Genomic DNA, 16,550 nt, shown 5'->3' with positions numbered 1-16,550 from the left:
CAAATTTTCTATTGTTCTTAGAATAAAAATCAAAGTTGTTATCATGGATACAAGATTCTATCCTACTAGGACTATAATTCCAGTCTGATCTCAGGCATTCAATATGTCATTCAACGTCTTTTAGGCTTGAGGTCTTTGCACATGGCATTTCCAAATTCTGGACCATATTTAACTTTCAGTAATAACTCCATATTTATCAGAATCTAAATGGCATGAAGCACAACTGCAATGACTTGCATTGTACTCATACTCCTCTGTACTCTTCCTTCAAATTAATTGTCAGAGTTGTATCTACATATATAGTTATTTAATGTCCAGGCCTACCATTAGGCTATGTACCCAAAAAAGTCAGAATTAGTGTTTTACCTTAGAACTTGACATAGTACCTGGAGCATGGTAGAGATTCACTAGGAATAGCAGTTAAACTTAGTAGGTATATTAGCTGAAGGATAAATCTCTGTATGAATTTTTCAAAACATCTTCATGGCTACTAGTTAAGATTTATTCTTGAAACCAGATTTAAATAAAAGTTTTTATCTGTTTATTTAAACATTAATTTTTGATAAATCCTTTGGTTATTATTTTCTTTTTGGTCTATAGGTGTCACCGGATAAAGCCAATGTATGAAACAAATTACTCTTCAGTGTCTGAATTTGTGTTCCTGGGACTTTCTCCCTCCAGACCAGTACAGGATTTCCTCCTTGCCTTCTCTACAGTGTGTTATGGAACAATTGTTCTAGGGAACCTCCTTGTTGTGTTTGCAGTGATCTTTGACCCTCATCTACATTCCCCCATGTACATCCTTTTAGCCAACCTCTCCTTTATTGATTTGTGTCTCTCTACCTTAACAGTTCCTAAGATGATTTCTGATCTGTGCTCTGGGCGCAAAACCATATCCTTTCAGGGGTGTGTCTTCCAGATATTTCTCCTTCACATCCTGGGTGGATCTGAGATGGTGCTGCTTACTGCCATGGCCCTAGACCGATATGTGGCCATATGTAAGCCCCTGCATTACCTGACCATCATGAGCCCTGGATGTGCCTTTTGCTTCTGTGTGGTGCTTGGGCTATTGGCCTCCTTCACACAGTGGTCCAGGTAGCTTTTGTGGTCCATCTGCCGTTTTGTGGTCCTAATGAAATAGATAGCTTTTACTGTGATCTTCCTCAATTTATCAAACTTGCCTGCATAGACACCTACAGAATGGAATTCATGGTTACCGCCAACAGTGGGTTCATTTCTATGGGCACCTTCTTCTTACTGATTGTCTCCTATGTTTTCATCCTGGTGACAGTATGGAAACGCTCCTCAGGCAGTTTGTGCAAGGCTCTCTCTACTCTGTCCGCTCACATCAGTGTGGTGATTTTGTTCTTTGGGCCATGCATCTTTGTTTACATGTGGCCATTTCCCACGGTGCCGGTGGAGAAGTTCCTTGCATTTTGGACTTTATGATTACGCCGCTCCTGAATCCTGCCATTTACACATTGAGAAACAGGGACATGAAGATGGCAGTGAGGAGACTGAGTAGTCAGCTCCTGAGCTGGCAGAAGATCTCCTAAATAACTCATGAGAATGCAAGTGGGTACATTCTGTAAGTAGTAGTATAAAAATTAAAATATGATACCATCTTGAGACAATTTGTCTTTTCTTCAGCAACTTAAAATGCTTAGTTCATTTTAAGTTAATCACCAAATATGTTATTATGTATTTGATTATCTACAAGCTATTTTATAGTTTTAAGATCTTAAAATATAGAAAAAAGAAAATACACTTTGTGTGACTTACATTTTAAATATTCCACAGAGCATCTTGAATTTTTTAATGAACTCCATGCCACAGTGAGGTATTTGTGTATCTACTCGTTGTTGATATTTTCTTCTGTAATTGGTTGAAAAAGTCTCAACTGAAAAATAATGTTGGGTTCTATTGTAAGTATTTTTGGCCTAGAAATGCAGGATTATTTTCTATATTGATTCTGGTTTGTTGTTACTTCTGTTCCTTTCTTACTTTGTTACTTATGTAAATAGATATACTCAGTTACGTGAATATAATTTTTGAAGAATATTTAACTTCATTATTGGATTAAATATATTCTAATATTCACATATGCCAAAACAAAATGGACAAACAGTTAAACAGTTATTTATGTTTGAGATCATTTTAAGATCTGGAGTGTAAGTAGGCAAAATTATGTCTTTATTCTTTCAACATTACTTTTAACTATTCTCTTTAAATATGTACTGATTGTAAAAAAGAATGAATTAAGATTTAATAGACATTTATCCGAAGAAAATACAGATGGCCAACAAGCACATGAAAAAAATGCTCAACATCACTGATTATTAGATAAATGCAAATCAAAACTAATGAGGTACCACCTCACAGAATAGCCATAATTAAGAAGTCAAAAATAACCAATGCTGGAGAGGGTGTGAAGAAAAGGGAACCCTCACTATTGGTGGGAATGTAAATTGATACAACCACTATGGAAAACAGTATAGAAGTACCTCAGAAAACTGAATATAGAATTACCATATGTCGCAGCAATCCCACTATTTGGCATATATCTGGACAAACCTTTCATTGAAAAAGGTACATGCGCCCCTGTGTTTGTAGCAGCACTATTCACAATAGCCAAGACAGGGAAACAACCTAAATGTCCATCAACAGATGAAATGGATTAAGAAGATGTGGTATATATACATGATGGAATACTACTCAGCCATAAGAAAGAACAAAATAATGTCTTTTGCAGCAACATGTATATAACTAGAGGCTCTTACACTAAATGAAGTAAGTCAGAAAGAGAAAGACAAATACCGTATAACATCACTTATATCTGGAATCTAATAGACAACACAAATAAACTTTTCCACAGAAAAGTAATTCATGGACTTGGAGAACAGACTTGTGGTTGCCAAGGGTGGAGGGAAGGAGGAGGGATAGATTGGGAATATGGGGTTGATAGATGGAAACTAATGCATTTGGATAAGCAGTGTGATCCTGCTATATAGCACAGGGAACTATTTACCTAGTTACTTGTGATAGAACTTTGTGGAGGATAATGTGAGAAAAAGAATGTATGTATATTAAAAAAAAGAATTAATATTCATCAAAGATTAGAGATAGGCTGAGAGTGGAAGAAGATTGTGAGGAAACCTATATGCAGTGATGTTCAACCATGGTTGCCATATAGTACCGAACACCACTCTGTGTTCAAACATTGTGCTTTAGACTTGCAAGCCTGGGATGAACCACTATGCAAAGCAAAGCAGTGCTTTTTGGAAAGATTTACTTGTTGAAATTATATTTTTATACTGAGATAGAATTTAGACAATATATTTCACATGCTATTCCTCATTTTATAATTGTACAGAATAAAATATCTTCCATTGTGTCTCCCTTTTTATTTTTGAAAAAAAAATAATTCTTTATCTTCTAGTTTTAAGGTTCAGTACTGCTTCTGAAGCTAAATCTTAAATTTTTTTAGGCAAAAATCCTCCATTTTGAAAATGTTACGAGATTTTTTTTATGAGGCCACCTGGAGTATCATTTAACTTTCATTAAAAAGCTATTTCTCTTGGAATCTGGACCTACACTGACACTGCTTTCAACCATAAAGCAGAGACAATCATATGACAGTAGTCCATCATAAATGAAATGTCATTAAACCTACAATCCAAGAAATTTAAGGACACCTGACTCAGAAATTCAAAATTTATGAATGGAAAAACATTGAAACTGAAAAGTAAGAGGTAAAAAATAGAAAGTAAAATTTTAATGGTGAGCATATTGTTCTATACAGAGAAGCAGGAATATCATGTTGTACATACAAAATTTATTTAATGTTATAAACCAATGTTACCTCAATAGAATAAGAATTAAGAGCCACCTTAAACTCAGATCAAAATTTGATCAAAACAAAATCATTTTAGAAATGAAGAATAAACTACTAGGTACCCAAAGGAGCATTGACATGATCATAATTACAGTGAATGATTCAGGGGATAAAGATGAAAAGAACCAAGAAAATAAAACCTAATTAAATAGAGAGCTAATGCATTTTCAGAGAATGTTATATAGAACTATGCAGATGATATTGAATATGTGTATACTCTGAAAATGTGGCAGCACAGTGTAATTAATCTTACAAACTTTTATTAATGTGTCTAAAATAAAAGGCCATAATCATCTTGGAAAAATTGATCAAACATGGTTAATTCCAAACATATCCTAGTAAAATTACTATATATTTAAAACAGAATATCTTCTGAGATACCTACCAAAGTAACCTAAGTAACTTAAATAGGGGAGAAAACCAGGTTGGTATCTGATTTCTTGACAGTGGTATAGAAAAAAAGACAATGATTGAATGACGTTTCCAAAAGATTCAAGGAAATGTGAGATAAAAAAATTAATGTAAAGCCAATCTGCCTTTTAAGTATGTAGAATTTAAAAAAAAAAAAAACATTTTTAAGTATAAAAGCTTTTGTTGAAAATGGTAAACATAAGTACTTCCTGAGGAGTTATCTAGGGGATCAGCTTCATCCAGTCCAGTCAAGAGCTATTTGGAGATCTTTCCACAATACTGGTGCTTAGAATTTAGTGCATTCTCTTAACAATTTAGGACTTGAAAGTGAGGCTACACATGAAAGGATGATGTGTAAGTGTTACATCTCTGTTAAATCAAACATTTTTAAAGGGGGACAGATGGAAAATAATAAGTAGAAAATATGTTGATTTTCCCAGCAGCAAAAAGTAGGAGTAGGAAAATATAATAAAACTGAGAACTCACATAATTTTTTAAAGAGAACTAAGGATATTACAGAAAATAGATGTTCAAACAAGTTGTCAATGTTATACTAAAACAATGCAAAAGTAAATTTAAAAAAAAAGAACAAATAAAAGAGACAGTGTTGTGGAAAATACCCTAATAATAACACAAAAGAAAGCAAAAGCATAAAAAATTAGAACAGTTTTATTAAAAGGCATTGACGAACCATGTTCAGTCAGTGACCGGTGAAGTGGAAATTATAATGACTGAAAGTAGAAGGTTTCAAATAATATAGGTACCTAATTTAGATTTCTGGGTGTATGGATACATATCAGATTTGTGTCTCAGTAATGGAGAATAGACTTTTTCAGGTGTACATGTAAGGGCACATACCAGTTACTGGTTATTTAATATCTAATTCCTTTACCAAAGAGTTTATTTCCTGTAGGCAGGTCACAGTTCTATGCAAGAACTTGACATAGTATCTGGCATATTTTGGGTACTTTCAGTAGTTGGTCAGGGAAAGCTTATTGCATAAATGAATTTAAAAATTTTTAAGTTTAAAATTTTAAAAATGCCTTGTACCAGATAGTAAAAATTTTAAAGTGCACATTTTAAAACTAATTAACATCTTCTATCAACATTTCTAACATACTAAACTTTAGGTTTTTTTTCTTTTATATAAACAGTATCAATAAATAGAGAAAACTCTGTGGTATGTGAATTGTATTCTGGGTCCTTTATAACTTCTGGCTAATGCAACATTTCCTATCTGTCTTTTCTATTTTTAAAAACATTTTCATCACCCAAAAGAAACTTTATAACTGTTAGCAGTCAATCTCAAATTACTTCTTCTCCTATCTTATGGTAACCACTAATCCATTTTGTGTCTCTATGAATTTTACTGTTTTAAACATTTCATATAATGGAATCTTAAATTAAGCAGCCTTTTGTGTGTCTGGCTTCTTTCACTTAGCATAATATTTTCAAGGTTCATCCATAGTGTCGTGTGTATTGTCCCAAGACATGTTTCTACAATATTTTCTTAGCCTCTTTGCTGAAAACTTGTCCTGCTTTACTTTGCTCCATCTTCTTGCTTGAAAAACAGTCACAGTGATGGTAAATGACTTAGGCTTAAGAACAAAGACCTAAGGCATAAGTCATTCATAGGGTCAGCTGAATGAGGACATAATGCATTGATCTAGGCATGACTGACCTGTACAGATTGGCACGCTGTTTGCACAAGCATGATATGTCCTGTAAAGAATAAGACAAAGAGGAACCTCATGGCCAAGTGGTTTATGAGCGGTCATTGGCAGAATATGCATTAGTAAAGAGAACCAAGGTGCAAACCTAGGCAGGCCAGGTTGCCACAAATAGGCATGCCATTTGCAGAAGCACAGTGAGGATTCTCTGAAATGCTATGCATAGATAGCTAACTCAAATGCTAATGACTGTTAAATGCCTAAAGGTCAGAGTAAAAGCTTAACCATCTACCAGCTATCTGACTTTAAAATAACAAAAGAACTTATAAAATAATTAAAAAAAACCCTATATCCTCCCTATAGCCCCCTCCTCACTTGACATAATCCTAAAGAGAACAATAAAAGCAGTGTGGTTTCTTGAGGCAGTGCTCTTGGTCCCTGAGACCTTGAGTCCCCCAGTTCCCCCCTTTACTTCAGATGAATGCCTCTGTATTTTGTTTTAAGTTAACTTTTTCCCTTAAATTTCACAGCACCCATTCTTTAGCCCCACCTTGCTGAGCTGGTCTCTGCAAGTGTCACCCAACGTGGGGCAGCAGGCACGAAGAACGAAGGATCGCGATGGTGTATCAGAATTTCTTCTCTTTTTATGGTGGAATAATATTCCAGTATGGATATATTGCATTTGTTCATCCATTCATAGTTGATGGAGGTTTAGATTGCCTCAGCCTTTTGGTTCTTGTTCATAGTGTTTCTACAAACATTTGTGCACATTTTGTTTTTGTTTCAAAACCTAGGTACCTTGTGTTTAACATTTAGAGATACCACCAAACTCCTTTCCACAGTGACTGTACCATTTTACATTATTCACACTAGTACTGTATGAACATTCCAGTTTTTCCATAATCGTATCAATATTTGATATATACATTTTTCTTTTTTTTTAATGGCCACATTTGAGGCATATGTAAGTTCCTTGGCTAGGGGTTGAATTGGAGCTGCCCCTCAGACCTATGCCACAGACACAGGAACAACAGATCTGAGCTGTATCTGTGACCTACTCTGCCACTTGTGGTTATGCCAAATCCTTAACCTACTGAGTAAGACCAGGGATTGAACCTACATGCTCACAGAGACAACATCAGGTGCTTAACCTGCTGAGCCACGGTAGGAACTCCTTAATACTTGATATTTTATTTTATCAGTTTTTATTGTGACCACTGAGTATGGAACTATATTTCATTGTGTTTTTAATTTTCATTCCCCTAATGACTAATGAGGTTGAGAATTTTTTTCACGTTCTTCTTGGTTCACCACATTCCTATCTTCTTAAAAGGAATATCTATTCAAATCTTCCACTCATTTTTAAGTTGGATTGATCGCTTTTTTTATTGTTGAGTTTTAGGAATTTTTAATATATTTTGCATGCTAGGCCAGCATTAGTTTTCTAGGGCTACCATAACAAATTACTACAAACTTGGTGTTTTAAAACAACAGAAATTTATTTGCTCACAGTGTGGGAGGCTAGAAATCTGAAATCAGTGTGTTGGCAGGGCTATGCTCCCTCTTGAGGTTCTAGGAGAGAATCCTTCCTTGCCACTCGCAGGTTTTGGTGGCTCTGGGTGTTTTCTGGTTTGTGATTATATAACTGCAATCTCTACCTTCATCTTCACATGACCTTCCCTGTATTTTTCTTTTCTCCTCTTCTGTCTCTTATTAAGACACTTAATAGTGAGTTAGAGACCACCTAGGTTTTCCAGGATGATCTCCCCTCAGGATCTTTATTACATTTGCAAAAACCCTTTTCCAATAAGGCTACCTTGATAGTATCAGAAATTAGGATAGAGACCTATCTTTTTGAGGGCCATCATTCAGTCTACTACAAAACCCTTATCAGATATATGGTTTATTTGCTCTCATCTGTAGGTTTTATTTTTATTTTCTTGATTGTATCCTTTGACATAACATAAGATTTTAGTTTTGATGAAGTACAGTGTATCTATTCTTTCTTTAGTGAAGTGTGCCTTGGTACCATTTTAAATTAACCATTGTCTAAAATAAATAAGTAAATAAATAAATACTAAAAAATATGTAGATCAGTTCTATGGAAATGTACTTCACACTTATATGATTGTATTGTACAGATTTTTTTTTTTTTTCATTTGTAGCCTGGAGAAACTGAGATGGGGAGGGGGAGAGTGGTGTGAGATGTGGTTGGTAGATGGAAATCACATTATGCAGGCCCCTTGGGTCTTGGAAAAATCATAGTTTTTATTTTACCAGAACAATAATGGATAACATTTGGGAGTTTTTGTAGTGCATATTTATTTTGTGTAAGATGCTTGTAAGCATTTTTTTGTATAATTTATACATTGTATCCATACCCTATCATAAGAATGAGAAGGTATTTTACAGAAGCTGGCTGAGAGAAGTTAGGCTTCTCAAAAATACTAGCATTGTCCACTCCCTCTTTTCATAGATCTTAGTTTCGAGTTCACAGGATCCTTCTCTAAGTTTCTAAGTTTTAATAATGACAAACTCTTCCTTTCATTTCTCCAGCCCAGAAGTTAATGCTTTCCTTCTTCATTTAATTTTTTAAAAACTCTTAGTGTTATTTATAATGTGCATAATTTTTAGTTTTTCAATAACTAGCTAACCAACATTTCTAAATGATACTATTTTGTTAAAATAATTGGTATATTTTCTGTCTCCTGACTAATTCAGTAATTCATAACAGAATTGGTTCTAGATTGATAAGTCATGAGTTCCTACTGTATAGCACAGGAAACTATATCAAATCTCTTGGGATAAAACTTGATGGATGATAATATGAGAAAAAAATATGTATATATGTATATGTATATATGTATGACTAGGTCACTTTGCTGTACAGAAGAAATTGGCACAACATTGTGAACCAACTATGCTATAATTAAAACATTAAAAATCATTTTAAAATGTTTCTGGGAAACAGACCTGCAAATACAGGGTTTTGCAACTGCCTTGGTCTTGTCCTTGGAAATCATTACAGTGATGAGCTCCTTGCAAATGTGACATAATATGCTATTAATCCCACTACCAGCAAGTAGTGGCATCATGACTATTATTGCTGATTGTATTAAAGTGCCAACTGGACCTAATAACCTTGTGCTTGACCATTTTGTTACTGATGATGACTGTAAGAAGTGTGTCATTAGTTTGTCTTTCTTATGGCTGAGTAATATTCCATTGTATATATGTACCACATTTCTTTTTTTTTTTTTTTTTAATTTTCCCACTGTACAGCAAGGGGGTCAGGTTATCCTTACATGTAGACATTACAATTACATTTTTTCCCCCATCCTTTGTTCTGTTGCAACATGAGTATCTAGAGAAAGTTCTTAATGCTACTCAGCAGGATCTCCTTGTAAATCTATTCTAAGTTGTGTCTGATAAGCCCAAGCTCCCGATCCCTCCCTCTCCCTCCCCCTCCCATCAGGCAGCCACAAGTCTCTTCTCCAAGTCCATGATTTTCTTTTCTGAGGAGATGTTCATTTGTGCTGGATATTAGATTCCAGTTATAAGTGATATCATATGGTATTTGTCTTTGTCTTTCTGGCTCATTTCACTCAGGATGAGATTCTCTAGTTCCATCCATGTTGCTAAAAATGGCATTATTTTGTTCTTTTTTATGGCTGAGTAGTATTCCATTGTGTATATATACCACTTCTTCCGAATCCAATCCTCTGTTGATGGACATTTGGGTTGTTTCCATGTCTTGGCTATTGTGAATAGTGCTGGAATGAACATGCGGGTGCACGTGTCTCTTTTAAGTAGAGTTTTGTCCGGATAGATGCCCAAGAGTGGGATTGCGGGGTCATATGGAAGTTCTATGTATAGATTTCTAAGGTATCTCCAAACTGTTCTCCATAGTGGCTGTACCAGTTTCCATTCCCACCAGCAGTGCAGGAGGGTTCCCTTTTCTCCACAGCCCCTCCAGCACTTGTTATTTGTGGATTTATGAATGATGGCCATTCTGACTGGTGTGAGGTGGTATCTCCTGGGAGTTTTGATTTGCATTGCTCTTATAATCAGCAATGTTGAGCATTTTTTCATGTGTTTGTTGGCCATCTGTATATCTTCTTTGGAGAAATGTCTATTCAGGTCTTTTGCCCATTTTTCCATTGATTGATTGGTTTTTTTGCTGTTGGGTTATATAAATTGTTTATATATTCTAGAGATTAAGCCCTTGTCCGTTGCATCAGTTGAAACTATTTTCTCCCATTCTGTAAGTTGTCTTTTTGTTTCCGTTTTGGTTTCCTTTGCTGTGCAAAAGCTTTTCAGTTTGATGAGGTCCCATGGGTTTATTTTTGCTCTAGTTTCTATTGCTTTGGCAGACTGACCTGAGAAAATATTCGGGATGTTGATGTCAGAGAGTGTTTTGCCTATGTTTTCTTCTAGGAGTTTGATGGTGTCCTGTCGTATATTGAAGTCTTTCAGCCATTTGGAGTTTATTTTTGTGCATGGTGTGAGGGTGTGTTCTAGTTTCATTGCTTTGCATGTTGCTATCCAGGTTTCCCAGCAATGCTTGCTGAATAGACTGTCTTTTTCACATTTTATGTTCTTGCCTCCCTTGTCAAAGATTAATTGACCATAGGTGTCAGGGTTTATTTCCGGATTCTCTATTCTGTTCCATTGGTCTGTCTGTCTGTTTTGGTACCAGTACCACACTGTTTTGATGACTGTGGCTTTGTAGTGTTTCTTGAAGTCTGGGAGAGTTATGCCTCCTGCTTGGTTTTTGTTTCTCAGGATTGCTTTGGCGATTCTGGGTCTTTTGTGGTTCCATATAAATATTTGGATTGTTTGTTCTAGTTCTGTGAAAAATGTCATGGGTCATTTGATAGGGATTGCATTGAATCTGTAGATTGCTTTGGGTAGTATGGCCATTTTTACAATATTGATTTTCCCAATCCAGGAACATGGAATGTCTTTCCATTTCTTTACATCTTCTTTGATTTCTTTGATTAAAGTTTTATAGTTCTCGGCATATAGGTCCTTTACCTCTTTGGTCAGGTGTATTCCGAGGTATTTGATTTTGTGAGGTACAATTTTAAAAGGTATCGTATTTTTGTATTCCTTTTCTAATGTTTCATTGCTGGTATACAGAAATGCAACTGACTTCTGAATGTTAATCTTATATCCTGCTACTTTGCTGAATTTGTTGTTCAGTTCAAATAGTTTTGGGGTTGAGTCCTTAGGGTTTTCTAGGTATAGTATCATGTCATCTGCATACAGTGACAATTTTCTCTCTTCTCTTCCTATCTGGATGCCTTTGATTTCTTTTGTTTGTCTAATTGCTGTGGCCAGGACTTCCAAAACTATGTTGAATAGCAGTGGTGAGAGTGGGCATCCCTGTCTTGTTCCAGATTTGAGTGAGAAGGCTTTCAGTTTTTCCCCATTGAGGATTATATTTGCTGTGGGTTTATCATAAATGGCTTTGATTATATTCAGGAATGTTCCCTCTATACCCACTTTGTTGAGGGTCTTGATCATGAATGGATGTTGAACTTTGTCAAATGCTTTTTCTGTGTCTATTGAGATGATCATATGATTTTTGACTTTTCTTTTGTTAATGTGGTGTATGATGCTGATTGATTTGCGTATGTTGTACCATCCTTGTGAACCTGGAATGAACCCAACCTGGTCATGGTGTATAATTTTTTTGGTATGTTATTGGATTCGGTTGGCCACATTTCTTAATCCAGTCATCTGTTGGTGGTCTTGGCTATTGGGAATAGAGCTGCTGTGAACATAGGGGTGCATGTGTCTTTTTCAGTATAAATTTTGTCTGGTTGTATGCCTAGCAGTGGTATTGCTGGGTCATATGGTACCTCTATATTTCATTTCCTGAGGATCCTCTGCACTGTTTTCCATAGTGGTTGTACCAATTTACATTCCCACCAACAGGGAAGGAGGGTACGCTTTTCTCCACATCCTCTCCAGCATTTGTCATTTGTTGACTTGTTGATCATGGCCATTCTGACTGGTGTGAAGTGGTATTTCATTGTAGTTTTGATTGACATTTCTCTAATAATTAATGATATTGAGCATTTTTTCATATGCCTGTTGACCATGCATATGTCTTTTTTGTGAAAATGTCTATTTAGTTCTGTGAAGAATGTCTTTGGTAATGTGATAAGGATTGCATTGAATCTGTAGATTGTATATAGTCATTTCGACAATATTGATTCTTCCAGTCCAATAGCATGGTCTATCTTCCCATCCATTTGTGTCATCTTTGATTTCCTTCATCAGCGTTTTATAGTTTTCAGAATATATGTCTTTAGGTAGGTTTATTCCTAGGTATTTTATTCTTTTTGATGCAATTGCAAATGGGATGATTTCTCTGATTTCTCTTTCTGATCTTTCAATATGAATATATAGAAATGCAATTGATTTCAGTGCATGAATTTTGTAGGCTGCAACTTTGCCAAATTCATTGATGAGTTCTAACAGTTTTTTTGGTACTGTCTTTACGATTTCCTTAGTATAGCATCATGTCATATACAAACAGTACTAGTTTTATTTCTTCTTTTCCATTTTGCATTCCTTTTATTTCTTCTTCTACTCTGATTGCTGTGGCTAGGATTTCCAAAACTATGTTGAATAATAGTCATGAAAGTGGACATCCTTGTCTTTTCCCTGATCTTAATGGGAATGTTTTCAATTTTTCACCATTAAGAATGATGTTAGCTGTAGGTTTGTCATATATGGTTTTATTATTTGAGGTAGGTTCTTTCTAGCCCCACTCTCTGAAGAGTTTTTATAAGAAATGGCTGTTGAATTTTGTCCAAAGCCTAAACTAATGCCATTTGCAGCAACATGGATGGAACTAGAGACTCTCATACTAAGTGAAGTAAGCCAGAAAGAAAAAGACAAATGTCATATTATATCACTGATGTGTGCAATCTATCCTTTGTCAAGGATAAACAGATGTCATAGATATTGTATTACCAACTGAGGTAGACTCAACTAAGCTAAGTGAAAATTTTAAAAGTACACACTTTCACATAAGGTGAATAGGTCAGTGATCAATCCACATGAATTCACTTATTTCAATGGCTCCTCAATTTCTGTAATTTCAGCCCTATTTTTCACACTTATTCCAGGCTTGTTGATCATCTCCAATCCTTTTCTTGCATTGAACAGTGGGTAGAGGGTAGATGATATCAATTACCAGAGAAGAAAATAGGACATATGTGAATTAGAGGGGTATAGTTACCCTTTTCATTACATAGTTTAAATTTTAGTGGAGTTCCCATCGTGGTGCAGCAGAAACAAACCTGACTAGAAACCATGAGGTTGCAGGTTCGATCCCTGGCCTCGCTCAGTGGGTTAAGGATCTGGTGTTGCCGTGAGCTGTGGGTCACAGACACGGCTGGGATCTGGCATTGCTATGGCCATGGCTGTGGCCAGCAGCTGTAGCTCCCACTGGACCCCTAGCCTGGAACCTTCCATATGCAGCAGGTGCATCCCTAAAAAGTGAAAAAAAAAATAGAGATACTCTATGTCTACTTAACCATTATCAATATTTAAGTATTTACATTTAGATATGTAAGTTTACTATCAGTAAGACACATTTTATTTGTAAATGGCCCTTACTCTAACCATTGTTTCATACTATTACTTAGAGTAGCTTAAAAACTTTTTTCACATAATAATAGAATGGAGAATGGAAACCTTTTATAGTTATTCTTTTCTTTTCTTTCTTTGCTTTTTTTTTTTGTTTGTTTGTTTTTTGTTTTGTTTTGTTTTTGTTTTTTTGCTTTTTAGGGCTGCACCCATGGCATGTGGAAGTACCCTGGCTAGGGATCAAATCAACCCAGGATCTGAGCCATGTCTGCCTATACCAGAGATCATGGCAATGACAGATCCTTAACCCACTGAGCAAGGCCAGGGATTGAACCTGCATTCACATGGATACTAGTAGATTCCTTACTGCTGAGCCACAATGGGTACTCCTGATAGTTATTCTTTCATGTGAATCCTCATTCCTTCTTTGCACTTTGTACACTTAATGCAAGACAATGATCTTATCTCAGCTACAGCCCTTAGACTGTGTTTTTTTGAAGTATGCAAATAGTATACTTCATATTTGAAGTATGCAAAATAAGTAGATTTGTAGGTGCTCTTGGACTTGGCAAAGATAGGGTCTTCCAAATTTTTTTTAACAGATTAATGTTTGTTTAAATATATGCCCATATTCAGACTATAGTCATAGGATATTTCATCATATATTCCTTTCTATACTTCCTAACAGGTATAATGATAGCATCAATATTTTGTAAGTGGTGACATTCTGTGATTCTTCAAGCCATGAATCAGGTATTTATTCCTTGAAGTTCTGTTATCTATCTCTCTTTCAAATAATTTCATCCCTAGAAACAAACATGCAATTTTTTCTTCAGTATGTGATAATTCAAAGAAAGCAGTCATTCAGTCTGACCATTATAGCCAAACATTTTAATGATGCCTAGATCTTTTCTCTAAGCAGATTTTATTTGCCCTGGATTACCATACTATTATCTTAATTCCCAGTAAACATAATTACAGTGATTTTTGTGTCTGTTTTTCATTTGTATAAAAATCAGTTTTCTCCAGGATAATTTCCTCTTTGCAGCCCTCCTCTCAGTTATTATTTTGGTATTTGAACTTTATCAACATGGACACACTTAATATTATAGATGAAACCAGTGTGATAGATGTGGTATATGGGTAGGGTAACATGCCAGGATTATGTAACCTACCACTTGCACTTGGACTTCAGAAATCCCATCAATAACAAATCCTAGATGTTTAGTCTTCATCAGTCAGCAACGTCATTTTCTGATTTGATCTTAAAAAGACAACAGTATATAAAGGTATCCCTTGATAGGATGCATAAAGAGAAAATTCATATGATTGTTTCAGAGTCCTCAGAGACTGGCAGTAAACAATAAGTGAGATTGTTAAGACTTTTGTCATTACAGAAAGCAAGACTACTTTCACATCTCAAACTGACAATACTTTAAAGGCATCAATCAATAATCAAGAGAGCATTCAAAAGATGTCGCTATCTGTAAATCATAAGATTTTTGTGATATTTTGTCTATTTTTATAGTTTTTTTTTCTGCAATAGGCAGTGATGATTTTTCTATTCTGGCAAGATATATTCATTCTAGATAAATTTAATGCTAAATTTTATTAAAAATGAACTTTTCCCATGTTTAAACTTTAATCTGTTAGAATCTATTAATATTTGATATGAAATAATTATTTACATCACTGTAATTAAATAATAATTACACTAAAATTTATAGTTTCCTTTGTCATTTGAAGTTTTGGTAGACAAAAGTATGCTTCAGGTTTATCTATTATTCCTCTTTTTTATTTATTTTTTATTTTTTAATTTTTTTTGTCTTTTTACGGCTGGACCTGTGGCATATGGAAGTTCCTAGGCTAGGGGTTGAATCAGAGTTGTAGCTGCTGGCCTAAGCCACAGCCAATGCGTGATCCAAGCTACATCTGTGACCTACACCTCTGCTTACACAATGCCAGATCCTTGACTAACTGAATGAGGCCAGGGATTGAACTTGCATTCTCGTGGATCCTGGTCGGGTTCTTTCCTCTGAGCCATGATATGAACTCCCAATTTTTCCTCTTTTTTTTTTTTTTTAAACAGACTTTATTTTTTAGAGTAGGTTTAGATTCACAGAAATATTGAGCAGATGGTATTTTCCACATACCCTTGCTTCACATGTGCATAGCCTCACCCATTTCAACATTCCCTACCAGAGTGGTACATCTGTTACAAATGATGAACCTACACTGACTCATTGTTGCCACTCAGAATCCATAGTTCAGTTACAGTATTGTCCAGATATATGCCCAGGAGTGGGATTGCTGGATCATATGGTAGTTCTCTATTTAGTTTTCTGAGGATCCTCCATACCGTTTTCCATAGTGGTTGTACCAATTTACATTCCCACCATCACTGTAGGAGGGTTCCCTTTTCTCCACACCCTCTCCACCATTTGTTATTTGTGGACTTATTAATGATCGCCATTCTGACTGGTGTATGGTGGTACCTCATTGAAGTTTTGATTTTTATTTCTCTAACAATTAGTGATGTTGAACATTTTTTCATGTGCCCATTGGCCATCTATATATTTTCTTTGGATAAATGTCTGTTTAGATCTTCTGCCCATTTTTCCTTTGGGTTGTTTGATTTTTGTTGTTGAGTTACATGAGTTGTTTGTATATTTTGGAGATTAGGCCCTTGTCAGGTGCGTCATTTGCAAATATTTTCTCCCATTCTGTGGTTTGTCTTTTCATTTTCTGTTTTTATTTTTTTTTCTGTGCAAAATATTTTGAGTTTAATTAGGTCCCGACTGGTGTGTTTTTGTCTTTATTGTTACTATTTTAGGAGGTGGATCAAACAAGATGTTGCTATGATTTATGTCAAAGAGCATTCTGTGTATGTTTTCCTCTAGGAGTTTTATAGTATTTGGCCTTATTAGGTCTTTAGTCCTTTTTTTATTTTATTTTTTGTGTGTATG

General features: G+C 35.2%; 1 protein-coding gene and 1 pseudogene across 4 annotated transcripts in view; both read left to right on the top strand.

Annotated features, from left to right (window-relative positions):
* LOC110261611 (uncharacterized) overlaps positions 1-16,550 on the top strand; it is a 310,291-nt gene that overhangs the window by 230,402 nt on the left and 63,339 nt on the right. For 2 of the 4 annotated variants that reach the window (XM_084967019.1, XM_084967017.1), the window contains exon 3: positions 14,273-14,337. The exons of the other annotated variants lie outside the window; for them this stretch is intronic. The gene's annotated coding sequence lies outside the window, so the exon portion shown is untranslated. The remainder of the gene's footprint in view (positions 1-14,272; positions 14,338-16,550) is intronic. 4 annotated transcript variants of the gene reach the window in all.
* On the top strand, positions 620-1,556 carry LOC100516208 (olfactory receptor 4F6-like; annotated as a pseudogene).

The sequence above is a fragment of the Sus scrofa genome, chromosome 7, assembly GCF_054392235.1.
Source record: "Sus scrofa isolate SSC_HxYL_T2T_F1_AM1 chromosome 7, Sscrofa_HxYL_maternal_Yorkshire_Landrace_v2.0, whole genome shotgun sequence".
NCBI classification, from domain to species: Eukaryota; Metazoa; Chordata; class Mammalia; order Artiodactyla; family Suidae; genus Sus; species Sus scrofa.
This window is presented reverse-complemented; position numbering and strand designations above follow the sequence as displayed.